General features: G+C 36.2%; 1 protein-coding gene across 1 annotated transcript in view; it reads left to right on the forward strand.

Annotated features, from left to right (window-relative positions):
• Positions 1-15,043, forward strand: part of LOC150107696 (thrombospondin type-1 domain-containing protein 4-like) — a 465,880-nt gene that overhangs the window by 60,528 nt on the left and 390,309 nt on the right. The gene's annotated exons all lie outside the window — the stretch shown is intronic.

Genomic DNA, 15,043 nt, shown 5'->3' on the forward strand with positions numbered 1-15,043 from the left:
ATAAAAGATGTTGAAATGGAGGATATTATGAATGAAGCCATATTTTATAGCGAAATATACAGGGTGTCCCAAAATTCACGCAAGAAGTAATTTTGATAGAAAACACAGGTTTTTAATTAAAAATTGTAATTTCTTATTGATTCATAAAGTATACAGTATAGGGTTATGCATGGAATAGCATATCGGGTAAATGGCCTCCACGGCTTTGTTGGCACATACGCACTCTTTTGTCGAAATTTTCCATGACCGTTTTGCATAAATGTGGCTGAATTTCGTTGATACAGCGCTCAATTTCCTCCTTCAAGGCGTGGGTGCTCGTGGGCTTGTTGGCATAAACCTTAGACTTCAAAAAACCCCAAAGAAAAAAGTCCAACGGCGTTAAGTCACATGATCTGGGCGGCCAATTCTGATCACCAAAACGGGAAATTACACGACCAGGAAATGACTCATGCAGTAATTGAATTGTTTCTCGGGCTGTATGGCATGCGGCATCTTGTTGAAACCACATGTCGTCCACATCCATATCTTGCAATTTAGGCACAAAAAACTGGATTATCATGTCGCGATAGCGAGCACCATTAACTGTTATTGCCATATCAGTCGCATTTTCGAAGAAGAATGGAACCGATGATGCCTCCAGCCCAAAATCCGCACCAAACAGTGACACGTTGTGGATGCATTTGTTTCTCAACAATCGCTCGTGGATTTTCTGAACCCCAAATGCGACAATTTTGTCGATTAACGAAGTCATCAAGATGAAAATGAGCCTCATCGCTGAAGATGATTTTGTTCGAAAAATAAGCATCCACTTGTTGTTGTTCCATAATCCATTCAACGAACTCTCTTCGCTGTATGTGGTCATTTTTAATAACCCTGAACTGTCAGCTGTCACGCTGTCTTTTTTTTCTCGTTGGTAACACTTTACCGCACAAATGGCGCTAAATTTAAATCTTGCGTGAATTTTGGGACACCCTGTAGAAAGAAGGGTAAAATTTTTTCGAAAGATTACCAGAGAGCTTATAAGAATATAACCTTCGGCATCGGAGTTGCCTTAGTTTGCACTACTTAAAATATACGAGCTTTTCCTAATATGTAAGCCTTTTATTAGTGCTTAAATTTGGTTTCACTGATTTGACAGCGGTTTCGAATGTTGGTTCTCATCAGAGAGCTGACAGAAACCTATACAGCAAACACTCACAATACTTTAGCAATTCTATATCGAAAAAAATCATAAGCGACCCTCAGTAAGTGCATAATCCAATTACAAAAATACAAAGCCGGAAGAGGGTTCAATTTAGCAGTACTACAGATATTTGGAAGAGAAGTACGAGTAGTGTGGAAATCTAGACAAGACAGTGACGTGCTATGGAGGGAGGTGAATCTAGATTCACCTCCCTCCATAGATTTAGGCACCGGGTTTCCTAAATAGTACCGATTGCAGAGTCATAAAAAAAAACGTTTAAGACACTTGCAAAAAAGGAAAAAACGTGCTAAAAATACAGACATGAGTTGCATAAGAATTCAATTTGTAGAAATAAACATGATTTATCAGTTAAAAGCATATTGGGCAATAAATATGTCAAAAATGTCTTAAGTAGTACGAGTTGGGCAACTCTCCCCTATGTGCGATTACTTTCACTTGTAAAACAGGCCTTAGACACACAATTAACAGGCATAACACCCATGCTCATAGCCTTAGTTCTCTCTCCTTATTACTAACCAATAATCAGTAATATATGTGTTTATATATCTTTATCTGTTCTCTCCGGCCGAGTTAAAACTCATCAACATGTTGCGCATAAGAACACGTAGGTTGGATATCCGTGGTGTGGATATCCCTGGTGCGCTATCATTTTTAAATGATAATACAGTAACTCATACAACGTCTAGATTCATGTTTTCTAGTTCTGCAAACCAGTTATATCCGCCACATGACAAATTAGCAAATTGTTAGTTGTTTGCTGTCATCAAACGGGTGATCGCGATAATTATACGCGAGTTACTATGGCTAACTGGCAGTAGGGTGATGTTAACTATTTGTGTAAGGGCTGAACATTGAAATACTGGCCTTTCAGAGATGGCAAATATTTGAATTTGATATCGTTAGATGAAGGTTGAGGAGACGTAAGATTATCTTGCAACCAGATGATAATCACCCTCGGCGCATTTCTGGCTGGACTGTCGTTCAAGCTTTTATTTTTATTTTATTTATTTTTTTTGTCATACTGTTTATGAGAAATTGAACAAAAAAAAAAACGGAAGCTAAAACTATTAAAAGAAAAATAAAAGAGGCAGCGTTGTAAACAAGATTGTATAGAACATGTAATCACTAAGATCAAAACTTATCAGGCAAATAGTGAGAAAAATTAATATCAGCGTATTCTTTTTCAAAAAATTTTGTTTTTGTTTACGTGCCTGATGATAGACAGCGTGATGACAGGAGCATTCAAAAACTAAAATCAGATATCATCGAAACACAGAGAGCAGAGATGAAATATGTCTACACACAGTGAATGAGGTTTCTATCTTTCATTTTGTAAATCAAGAAAAACAAAGATTTGAATTGGAGAGACTAATTCGAAAGAGTGCATAAAAATAACGTACAATAATTTTTTTTTGTTTTGGTTAGATGGGCGAAGCAAGAATGCTTTTCATATTCCCAGTTATCTGTAAAGAAAATGTATGGATAGAGTAATATAGTTCTATAAGCTCTGATCATGGCAGGAGGGTGACAGCAATGGCCGAGCCTCAGTTAAAACTTCATTGGCTACAGCACTGCCATCCATTACCCTCCCTGGGTACCCATTTTAGTCGCCTCGTACGACATGCATGGGCTAAAGTGGGGCTATTCTTATCCCGGCCACCACACGGGGTATACAATAAATAAATTATCACCCACCTATTTAATGTATAATAGTTATAAGAATAACGTTAGAGGGTGTTTATTGCCTGACTGAAGAATTTCTAAAAAAAAGCAAAGCAAAAAATAATATAAAATAATGATATAAAAGTTATAGCGTTTACTATAGAAATAACTGTAAAAGATTCAGATAATTAATAGCAAACTAACTGCATTTGATGTCATGCTATAAATCGAGAATCAGAACAAATTTTTATTGGTTCAAAATCTGAGAGTGCATATTATTATATTTTGATTTCCGTCGTTTACGGTAAAACGTTTTTTTTAATGTACTAAAATGTCTCTTACTTGTGGCTTCTGAGTTTGAGTTAGTTTACCTAATTATTATTATTATTATTATACAAACACCTCCTGAAGTCAAGACTCATTGAGGTAGTCATAGTTTTCAATCTTTTCTTTCTTTGCTTCTTTCTTTAAATCAGGGGTCTTCAACGCATGGCCCGCCGGCCATTTTGAAAAAATAAAACTACCGGTACTTAACATTAAAACGCGATTAAATAAATAATAATCTCACTGAAGCCCGAGGGCCACTAAGCTACACTGCGGTATTTAGAATCGTAAGATGCTTTCCAGATTCACAAGGAACGCTGTGTATTTGATGCTTTAGATAAAATCCTATAAAAATAAATATTAAATAGACATACTTCTTCAGCCATCTACTAGCGCCAAGGGTAAAGTACTAGTACTTTACCCTTGAAGTACTAGTACTAAAGTACTAGTATTTAGAATCGTAAGATGCTTCGAGTGCGCTGTCTGGTACCTTCTAGATACATCTCGAAGGTTCTCGATACTTCGTTATTTTCATATAAATACAAGAGGATCTCATCCACAGTCAGTCAGTCGTGAACAGTGTGATATTCGTGTATAAGCGCACGTAGGTTCGTCGTGTCAGCCATAGCCTATTGTGGTTTTATATTGCCAGACATTTTTCATTAGTGGAGACATATTCAGTGGACAATAATACGGCCATTTTGGATAATTTTTTGGGTTCATCTTCCATCACTATGGCGTCTACGAGTAAAAAGCGTAAATCAAGTGATTTTTGTCGGATTTTTAATAAAAAGTGGACCAATTTGTACTCTTTTGTGCCGATCGACGATAAGCCAGTGTTTTTAATTTGTCGTGAGTCAGTCAGTATTAAAAGAATACAATATAAAATGATACTAGAAGACAAAGCATGCGTCCAAATTCGATCACCTTGAAGGGAGGCTTCGTGTGGACAAAGTGAACGGTCTCCAGATTGATTTAAAATGCATACCAGCAGGGTACGTTTAAACGGCAGAGGGAAGAGAGTGAAGCGTGCATCAAAGTAAGTTATGTAATAGCTGAAAAAATTGCTAAAAAATCAAAAGCCTTCTTGGACGGCGAGTTTGTGAAAGAATGTCTCATCGCTGCTGGGGATATTCTGTGCTCAAATAGTAAGGAAGTGTTTGTTTAAAAATCCGAGTTTGTCTGGGGTAACTGTAGTACGACGTATCGAAGAACTTGCAAATAACATTGAAGAACTTTAAAAATCGGTCTTTCGAATTTACGTCATATTCACTTGCTTTAGATGAGAGCACAGATGTGAAGGATACAGCACAACTGGCTATCTTTGTCCGTGACATTGATCAACAATTCAGTGTGACAGAAGAACTGCTAGCGCTCGTATACTTATAATGGGAACTGATATTCTTGGAAAGGGAAAGGCAAGCCGCTAAGCAAACGCTCCAGCGTTTCGACCTCAGCTTAATCAATCTCGAGGGTGTGGTAACTGATGGTGCCCCTGCTATGGTGGGAAAGTACGAAGGTTTGTTGCGCTGTTACGGAAAGAACCGGAACTAGAAGGAAAAGATTTCGTCCATTACCACTGTTTAATCCACCAGGAGAATTTGTGCGCGAAAACTATTGGATTTGAGAATGTCATGAAAGTTATTGTGACTGTCGTCAACATTATTAGGGCAAGAGGACTGAATCATCGTCAAATCTAAGAGTTTATGACCCAAAAGTGCAAAGCGGATCACGGCGATGTGGTTTATTATAGTGATGGGCGTTGGTTGAGCAGAAGAAGGTTTTTAAAAAAGTCTTTAACTTGAGGAGCGAAATACAGCAGCTCATGCAAACCAAGGGGAATCCGATTGCGGAATTTAACGATCCGAAGTTGACGACAGACTTTGCCCTTGTAACCGACATCTTGTTGCATATGAATGACCTAAATACGCGGCTACAATCCAAAGATCAACTGGTGCACACTCTGTTTGATCACATCAAAGCTTTTGTGGCCCAGCTCAAACTTTGGGAGGCACAACTCGCAAAAAAAAAAAAAGACTTAACTAATTTTCAGCTTCTCGTTGAGTCCAATTGTTCGTCTCTTGATGAATACGTCACAAAATTAGCAATGTTGCGAAGTGAGATTTAGTAATTTTCGTAACCAGCAGTCTTCTTTAGATTTATTTTCAATGCCGTTCAGTGTCAATGCTGCCGAAATGCCAGGCTGGCTCAGTACAAATGGAGCTGCTTGAACTCCAAAACAACTCTTCTTTGAGAGAAAAATGATTCAATGTGCCCTTGCTTACATTTTACAAAGACTACATTTCTGATGACGCATTTTCTAATCTTCGCCGGCATGCTTTGAAGATGTGCGCTTTGTTAGGAAGCATATACTCATGTGAGCAGTTCTTCTCCAGAATGAAGCATGTGAAGTCCAAGACAAGAACTCAGATTACGGACCAACATCTCGAGAATACTCTGCGTATTGCGACTTCCAACATTGATGCCAACATCGACAAGCTGGTCAAGGAAAAACATTGCCAAGTTGCCCGTTGACATTGTAAAAAATGAGTGTTGTCTTCATTAAATTATCTTTTTTCAAGTATAATTGTCATGAACCCGACTCCTACCTACGCTCTTAAAGCTGAGTTTGTTTATTTTTATAGGATTTTAGGTAAAGTATCAAATGCACAGCGTTCCTTGTGAATCTGGAAAGCATCTTACAATTAAATTAAATTTAAATTTAAATATTTTGCTAATGAACTATATAAAGCATGCGAAATATACCCATTCTCCACTGTACTGGGTCGAGAATAGCAAATTCTATGCTTGATGTTTATGTAGAGGTTTATAAATGTACTTTTCTTTGTATTATGCTTTTAAGTAGACCAAATGAGTAAAATTTTGAGCAATAAAAAAATGTAAATTACATTATATCATATAATAAATGTTTGATAGAAAAATATTAGATTGCATTTTAATTTCTATTTTATTAGCTTAAAAAAATGTTAAAGTTATTTCTCAACTTTTTATACACACCAGTTTTGGTTTAATTAAATAAATCCTTAAATTACTCCTGTTTAATTAATTTTGTTAGATTAGAGACCAAAATAACTTGTCCGCTAACAACATGGGGATCGTTTTTTTAAAATTACATATTAAGTATTAAGTAAGTAATTCATCACCAAAATTAATATAAGTTATCGTCAAAATTAACGCCCAGAGTTAAAAATAAAAAAAAGAAACAAATGTGGCGCTACTGTACACCGTGGAATTTATCATAATTTTTTTGTCATGAGATCATCAATATTGTTGAATCAAATAGAATACTGCTAAACACATTTATTCATAAGTAGCTCGTATGCAATTTTATCCTTAACATTAATTAACTTGGCAGTGACCTGCAGATTATAGGCAGCCCTGATGATATCGAGATAAATTACTACTGTTCCAAGAAGTCACACGTCTCTCTATTCATAGACTAATAGTAGTACAATGTCAACAAACCTTTGCTATGCAGAGAGTCCGAAATTTTTGTTTCAGAGGGGCACACGTATTGCTGTTCATAAAGAAAAACAATGTGCATTTTAATTCTTTAATTAAACCAAGTCAGTTATTTAGTTTTTGTTTTACCATTATGACATTAAGATTTATATTTATTAGAAAAGTTCAGGGTGACTTTTTAATTACTATTTCCAGTTTTGGCAAGGATTAGGTCAAAATCCTTATAAAAGGAATTTTACGCACTCTAGGCCTGCCTATACAGTACGTGATTTTTTTGCACAGTGATGTACATTATGATGTTGGAGGCCTGGATGGCCTCGTGGCCTCTACGATGCCAGCAAAATAAATAAGCTCGATTTTACTCGCCAACAGAGAAAATTTTTCTGTACCTTTTTCACGATTCCAAACTTAATCAAACTGGGGTAGCCAAGTAGGGCTCTTCCCTCTTGGGATTAAACCCAGTATTTTAATCTTGTAACTGTGATGAGTGGCGAAAAAATCCCTCTGAGGAATAAAATGATTTATTAAAATGTATATTTTAACCGTATTTTCTAAGCTGGTGCTAACTAGTCTTTTCGGCCATCTATTAGCATCACAACATGCATGATTTGCTTATATAAATGTATTTTGCAATATTTTGACACAGAGCTGTAATTAAAAGAAGTATAAATTTTGATAGGCAACAACAGGGTATTTTGCAATGACGGTAATACAAAAATTTATAATAAAAGTTTTAAAAGTCTCATCTGAATTTTATTTTAATGGAACCGTTTTTAGAAACCAAGTATGCTTAAAATAGTGCTGTATCGAATTCCGACAGCATCGAAGCTCTGTTCTGAGAGAAGTAGCTAGTCTTCAAGTCTTTCACTGTAGCAATGAATCTTCTTGCTTGCTGTTTTCATCTGACATTTATCTTTGATAAAAGAGCATATGGATCTAACACCAGCATTTCCAACGTTTCCGATGATTCATGTCGAAGTTTCTCGGAAAAAAAAAACAAACAAACATGAAATTAGAATGTAAATAAATAGTTTAACTAAAATTATTTATAAGCCGACGTTTAGTCATCTTAAGCTAGCATTATCAGAGGCACTTTATCAATACAGTCACAATCCCTGTCTTTACTGACTATATTGTTCATTACTGTATTGTTCCAGTCGCATTTTAGTCAGTAAATTATTTATTTGTATGACAGTGTCATGTAGTTTTTGTTCCAGATACTTCGACACAAATCATTGCAATAGCTAAGGATATTAAAATACAACGCTTCCGTTTTTTTTTTTTCTTTTTGTCGAGGGTTTTTTTTTTTTTTTTTTTTTTTTTTTGACGGGTTAGTTAGAATTTATGGGGCAGACAACCAAAGAGAGCATTGAGGTCACAGTATGTTAATTGAGTGTGTTCTCTGGCTGGTTTGTCTGTTTTAACGTAGAAAAAAATAAGAGTTTCTGGGTGGAAAACATCCTGCAGCCATTGTACAATACTGTTTAAGTTGCCGTCATAAAAATACCATAAATATTCCTCGCGTGTAGACTGATTCCTCAATTCAGTTTTATAAGGAAGAAATTTACGAATCATGTCACTCGTTCGTCGACTGAAATTAGAGTTAAATTTTAGCTGGAAACATTGAGCAGTTGGTATGTGGCTGTGGACAGTCTTCCTTCTCTCCGACTCTAAACCCAAATTCTTCGAATCACTTAAAGTAATAGAAACATGTCACATAAATATTTTACCCTCTCATTTCGGAAGGCGAACATAAATTAATAACCCTCAAGGCCAGAAATAATTGAGTTACAAAGTAGCATATGATAATTAATGTTGTTCGGAGAAGAATTCAAGTCTGCACTTGTAAGTCTTTTACTGTCGGACAACTGTTGTTTATGGATCAAGAAGACAGTTAAATAATGCTAACTTGCTTAATCGCTGCTACTGGAAATGAACCTTTACAAATGGCCTTCCATCATCACTTATATTTAGTGCTGTATTCAAAGTCCTTCCTGAGAATTAGCCTTGTATCGTATAGTAGCGAAAATGGGTCTCGCAACTCTTTAATTGTTATCATCAGATCACATTTGTCTTCCTTGGAATTTTTGGGTACTTCAGAATCGAGACCATCTAAAATATCAGTATCAATTAATAATTATGTGTATCAGAAATTATAACTATAGATCGAAAGAAAAAAATTCCAACAAAACATACACAGAACGCTACTGATTTGATGGGTGAAGCATAAATGCTTTTCATATTCCCCTTTGTCTGAGAGGGAAGTTCTTTGAGTGGAGAGTTATTGAGCTTGAAGCTCGCCCCGGAAGGGCAGTGAGCTTCAAGCTCAATAACTGAAGCTTGCTTGATCAGCGGATTTGGATGATTGTTTGTCTTAGTGAGGAACTTTTCTGCTAGGTCATGGAAGAGGAAATAATGGGAGTTCACGTCTCTCATCATCGGCCTTTGGAGTATAAAGGGTGCTGAGGATCAGCAGGCAGTAAGAGGGGAAGAGAACGAAAGGTAAAGTATGATAGTAAGAGGTAATAAAAAGGCCACAGTCAACCTGTTTAGCTATGTAACCAAGAGGTTGTGGCTAAACGGTCCGTACACGTCATCTCTTCTCACCTGTTCTAAAAAAAAAAAAACTTTAAACGTACTTTGCTTTACCTCATAGCTTAAAGTAGATTAAACCAGGTGTCTGAAGATGTCATCTCCTAACACCTATTGCTCTATAAAAAAAAACGTGACAAATTAAATTAAACCAGGTGTCTGTAGACGTCTCCTGTTCCTACAAGAAAGAGAAACGGGAAAACAATTTAAACCTAAATTATACGTGATTGAATTTTAGAACTTAACTGATTAGCTCAGTGCCGAATTAAAGGGATCCATTGTTTTGAAGGTGGACTGAGAAAAAAAAAACCTGAAAACGGAGATTTGGGGGAAGAACCTGGCCCGAGTGATGCAGCTCACGAGGAGCCTCACCGCCTCGACGTAAGCCTTCGCAACTCGGGTTCTCAGGCCGACCTCCTATTTGTTGAACTGTAAGACCTGTGGATTACCTTATAGGAAGAGACAGGGTTTTATTTGCCTCTGTATAAGGAAACATATTATGGGTGGTTTGCACCATTTGGTTACAAATTTGTAATCTCCTAGGAAATGCCTTTCTTGGGCTAGAAACCTTGGCAGATAGAAGTAGAGCTCGCTTAGGACTCTTGCGTAGATTACGCTTTCGTCCCGTATCTGAGACTTTTTCCGTACTTTCCAGATGTGAAACTTGATCAGTTGATCAGAAAAATTATGAATTTTTGGATTTTTCTGACAGGAGGGGGGAAATTGTAGATGTACGATCTCCTCCAGTGTCAGCATCGGGATTCCCAACACTGTACTTAGTCTTTGCGAGACACGTTGGGCGGGGGGACAAAAGTATAAGAAGTCTCCCACCGTTTCAACGCTCTGGCAGAAGTCACAGAAGGGGTCGCACAGACTTGGTCTATAGAGAGACTTTACTAGTTTCACAGGGAGTTGTCCGTAGGCTATTCGCCATGCTAAATCCCTGTGAAATGTCCTATTCCTGATGTTTTGGAATAGGATTTCCATATTTGTGTCTAAAATTGGTGTATCACACCTGGAAAATTTCTAAGTATATTATTGCTTGTGATTTTAATTTTAATATATCTATTCCCTCTGTTTTAAATTTTTTGATTTGTTTACTAAGTGGATAATACCAGTTGAGCACAACCTCCGCGCAGGGACCAGCATGACCCGTGATCCCGAAGTAGGGAAGGAAATGTCCTAGGAAGAATTTAATTCAGTTGCCTGAAATATGGTTAGACTTTAAAGCCTTCCGTATGGTTTTAAGAGTATTTGCGTAGAATAAACATTTAAAACTGGGAAGTGAGAATCTCCCTTGACTGCTTTTTAATTTTAGATGGTCACACGATGGAAAACACGAAGTCTTTCCTGCCTTCGTGTTTTCTATTATTCCAGAAAAAGTCTATCAATGGTTTGTAAAACTGATTTTCTTCTATTCTCTTAACATCAGTAATGTTAATTGTATGCATGAACATTGGCGTATAATGGTTTTGATAATTATTGCTCTTCCGTAAAATGAGAAATAGTTGGGTTTAAATGGTTTTAGCTTTCCCGCGCAGGCTTCCAGTAGTTTTGAGACGGGCAGTACTTGAGTCGCGGTAAAGGGAACGCCAAGTACCGTAAGAGACTGAGTTTGCGGTGTTAAACCATAAGGAAGGCACGTATTATGGAAATCTCCAAAAATTTTAATTTTAGTTTTTTGGTGGTTTACGCGGAGACCACTGATCATGCTGAATTTTTGCAAAATGCCGAAATAGATGTAGATGAACTCGGAGTCTCTGAGCGTAGCCAGTACATCATTGGCGTATGCTACAATTTTGCTCTGTCTGGAGACTAGGGGTTACGGATTCCTCTAATTGCGGGGTATTATCAATTTTCCGGATAAGGAGTTCCAGTGCTAATGATAAAAGGAGAGGGCAACCCTGCCTTACCCCTTTTTTTTATAAGAATTGGATTCGAAAGGAACCGTTAATAGATTTTTATAAGAAATGGATTCGAAAGGAACCCGTTAATGGATATTTGGGTAGAGGCTTCTGCGTACACGTTTTTGATTCCACCCCCGAAGCCCAGATCTTACCCCTGTTTTTTTGAAGGATGTCCTGCAAGTACATGTACCTGACGCTATTACGTGGCTGGAATGACATTTCGCGAATGTTAATTCTTTGTGGACCAACAACAACAACAAAAAAAAAAAAATGCTCCTTAGTGCAAAGGAATATATTTATAATATGAATTTAATTTTATGGTGTTAGAATATTACTTCATTTATTAAAGAACTGATATTGTAAAAGAAAGATTTTATTTTAATCTCTCAAATAAAATTTTAGTAATATATAAAAATAGAATTAAAATACAAAAATAATAAGAATGAAAATATATAAAAATTCTTAGCCGGTTTGAGGCATTAATTGCTATACAACAGTGCAATAATGTAAGTCATAAAAATTACTAACTTTGATGTGTGAATATGAAGATACTCGAGAAAATACGATAATTAAAAAAGTGTAGGCATAATTTTTCAGCGTACAGCCCAGAAAATTATCTCGAAAATAAAAACGACAGATTATCTGATAAGCAATGAATAAGAATTAACAATAAAAGCCGCTAGAAGGTAGAATACGTTTCTGTATTTGTAAAAAAAATAAAAATATAAAGTTTGAATTATCCTTGTGTTTCAAAAAAATTATCAGTGCACACTCTTTCCAACCTCCGTTGGCTCGATTAATAGAGAGTAGGGTGAAACTTCAGCCTTCGTATTCCATCGGTTTCAACGATACCCTTTGTTTGGAAGAAAAAAAAAAATGGGTACGAATCGCGTCTAAGTCGCGAAGAACTTTTGTTACGACTTTTTATCTAAAGGTGAGTCAGTCGATCTCAGACGGAGGTCACAGAGATTTTTTTCTCAGAAACTTAAGACACTACGCAAATAAGGATTCACCATACCCTATGCTGTCCGATTTGGTTTCGAACGTCTGCATGATACAAATTAGGTGTAATTGTTTAATAATTTTTCTTTACTACACATTTCCATGTAAATGTAATAGCGCATTTTAACTTAGCTTAGCTTAGAAGGCCTTAGAAGAATAGATCCTTTATCTTAGCATTACTATTTCGATGCTCCCTATAAAATAGGCTAAGAGATATAAAATTTTAATTAAAACGCTATAGGATATTTATAAAAATGCTTTTGTGCGGAAGCTTGCAGCCCCTGAACTCAAGAAATATCGACAGTAGAACTCACTCAATTTACAATTTCTGCGGATTTTTAAAGTATTTTTTTAAAATATAAAATTTTTATAAAATAATATAAAATTATTCATGTATTTATTTATGTGTTTCCAGTTACTAGTCTTCCAAAGTTAGTGCTAAATGTCCATGATTACTGTCTGAGTTAATGTCCCAATCACCTCGGCTGAATTTTCTGAATTAGTTCTAGAGGTCTTTGTTGACTTTTTTTTACAAGAATGAGTAATAGGAATATTATTTAGTCATATATATATATATATATATATGTATATATATACATATAACCTAGTGCTGATCGAAAACATGTCATATAAATTAGGCTTCTATGGAATTGAAGAGCTTATGCCCTCTTTTCACTATGTCAGTTAAGTATCGACATAAAACCTAGATATTTAATTAAAAAAAAATATATATATATATATATTTTTTTTTTTTTTGAAACGGGAAACAGTAATAGAAATATAACACATTTATTTATTTAAATTATTTATTTTAAAAACAGTTTTAATTATTTTAAAATAAAGAGCCAATAGGCTTCATTTCGGCGATGTAAACATTATTTAAATTAAGGGGATATTAAATCCCACATTGTTTTAAAACCGAATAAGAAGCTCAAAGATCGGAATCAAAGAGTTTCATGCCGAATATAGTAAACTATAAAAGTATCGGCGACTACTTAGTCGCCGATACTTTTATAGTTTACTATATTTGGCATGAAACTCTTAGTCGCCGATACTTTTATAGTTTACTATATTTGGCATGAAACTCTTAGTCGCCGATACTTTTATAGTTTACTATATTCGGCATGAAACTCTTTGATTCCGATCTTTGAGCTTCTTATTCGGTTTTAAAACAATGTGGGATTTAATATCCCCTTAATTTAAATAACAATTTAATTATTTGGAGAGTATTACTCCACTTTTAAAAATGTCGCATTACAATAATACAGGGTGTTCGGGATAAATTTGACAGTTTCGTAAGGAAAAAGAAAATCTTCTTTGTATCTATTAAATTTAATGAATTGACAAAGAAACATTACAGGCAGAGTTAATTACAATACTATCAACAAGATTTACTCAAAATAACCACCATTAGCATCGATCACAGCTTCAATTCTGCTTCGGAACCTCGAACAAGCTGATGCTACAGTCTCCCTGGGAAGGGCCGCAAAAACTGTTTTAATTTTAACCATTAACTGGGCTTTTGTATTACTGGAAGTGCGATTGGTGTCTTTTTCAACTGCGCCCCATACAAAATAATCCATGGGGTTAAGGTCTGGGGAGTTTGGAGGCCAAACATTTGGACTGGTGAAGTCGTAGAAATTTTCAGACAACCATTTTTGACTTTTCCCAGAGGTGTGGCAAGGGGCCGAATCCTGCTGCCATACATACGGCCTACCATTGGCTACCCTTGTTATCCAGGGCTTGACTACAGTTAGCAACTCCACGAACAAAGCCCGAATTCCAATGCCAGGGTTCTTCAACACCTGTTCCTGCAGATTTGCGAGGAATTCTGCTGTACGAACGCAATCAGATCGTCTGCTAGGGATCTTTCTTCTTGCTACATCCTCGTAGTCACCATTGCAAGTCTCTAGTTCATGCCTGATTGTTTTTACTGTATTCAGGGAGCATTGGGCAGCAGTCGTAATATCCTTATTTTGATGGCGGGCACGAATCATCATGATACAAGTTATTCTCTTCCATGATTCAGGTGGGTTCCAGCTATCCATCCTTTCTGACATCTTGTATATGAATGAAGAAGGGTCCAAACTTTTAAATGAAGAGAAGTGTGTGTTAATACATGTAACTTACGGAAAAATATAATTAATTATAAATATGTCAAATTTATCCCGAACACCCTGTATATAATATATCGTACGAATATTTAATATAATATGAATGTATGTACAGACGTATTAAATCAAGATTAAAGCACCTGGAAAATGTGTGCGAGTTTGAGATGATTCAGGAAAAAATTTTAGTAAGGTGGTGGTGATGTACAATAACAAAGAAGAGACTGCGAGAAACATCGGACAAATAATAAGGGACATTATATAGAGGAGAATAAGAATTATCTAAAAAAGATTACAATAGAAAAGGACACAATATGCTCGAAAATATGGTCACATAACACTAGCACTAAGTATGATGTCTTCTATCGGCAAAACAGTCTTAACAGAGGTGGAGCATGCTCTGCATAAGGATGTCTATAAGATTTTATGGAAACAAATCCCATTCTTCTACTAGAACAGTCCACCAAATGACCGAGGCGATGGTTGTCGGAGTGCAATCCGACTCCAAAATTGAATTTAAGTTAATTTAAGCCAATCATGCTGGCCACGGTAGGCGTTGGATATCTTCAGTTTCAATACTCCTCTACCACTTCTGCTATATGGGCCGTGGCAATATCATGCATGAAAAGAAAAATTCGGTCAATCGCGCACTCACAAAGTCGCACACAGTTTCGAGGACGAAACTGTGCGCAGTTTCGGTATGAAAAACGCGAAGAATGGTGCGACCGTCGATGATTATTCTGTTCGTCGTGGGAAAC

Source organism: Typopeltis vanoorti, chromosome 4 (genome assembly GCF_054136105.1).
Source record: "Typopeltis vanoorti isolate ZY-2024b chromosome 4, IOZ_Tvanoo_1.0, whole genome shotgun sequence".
Taxonomy (NCBI): domain Eukaryota; kingdom Metazoa; phylum Arthropoda; class Arachnida; order Uropygi; family Thelyphonidae; genus Typopeltis; species Typopeltis vanoorti.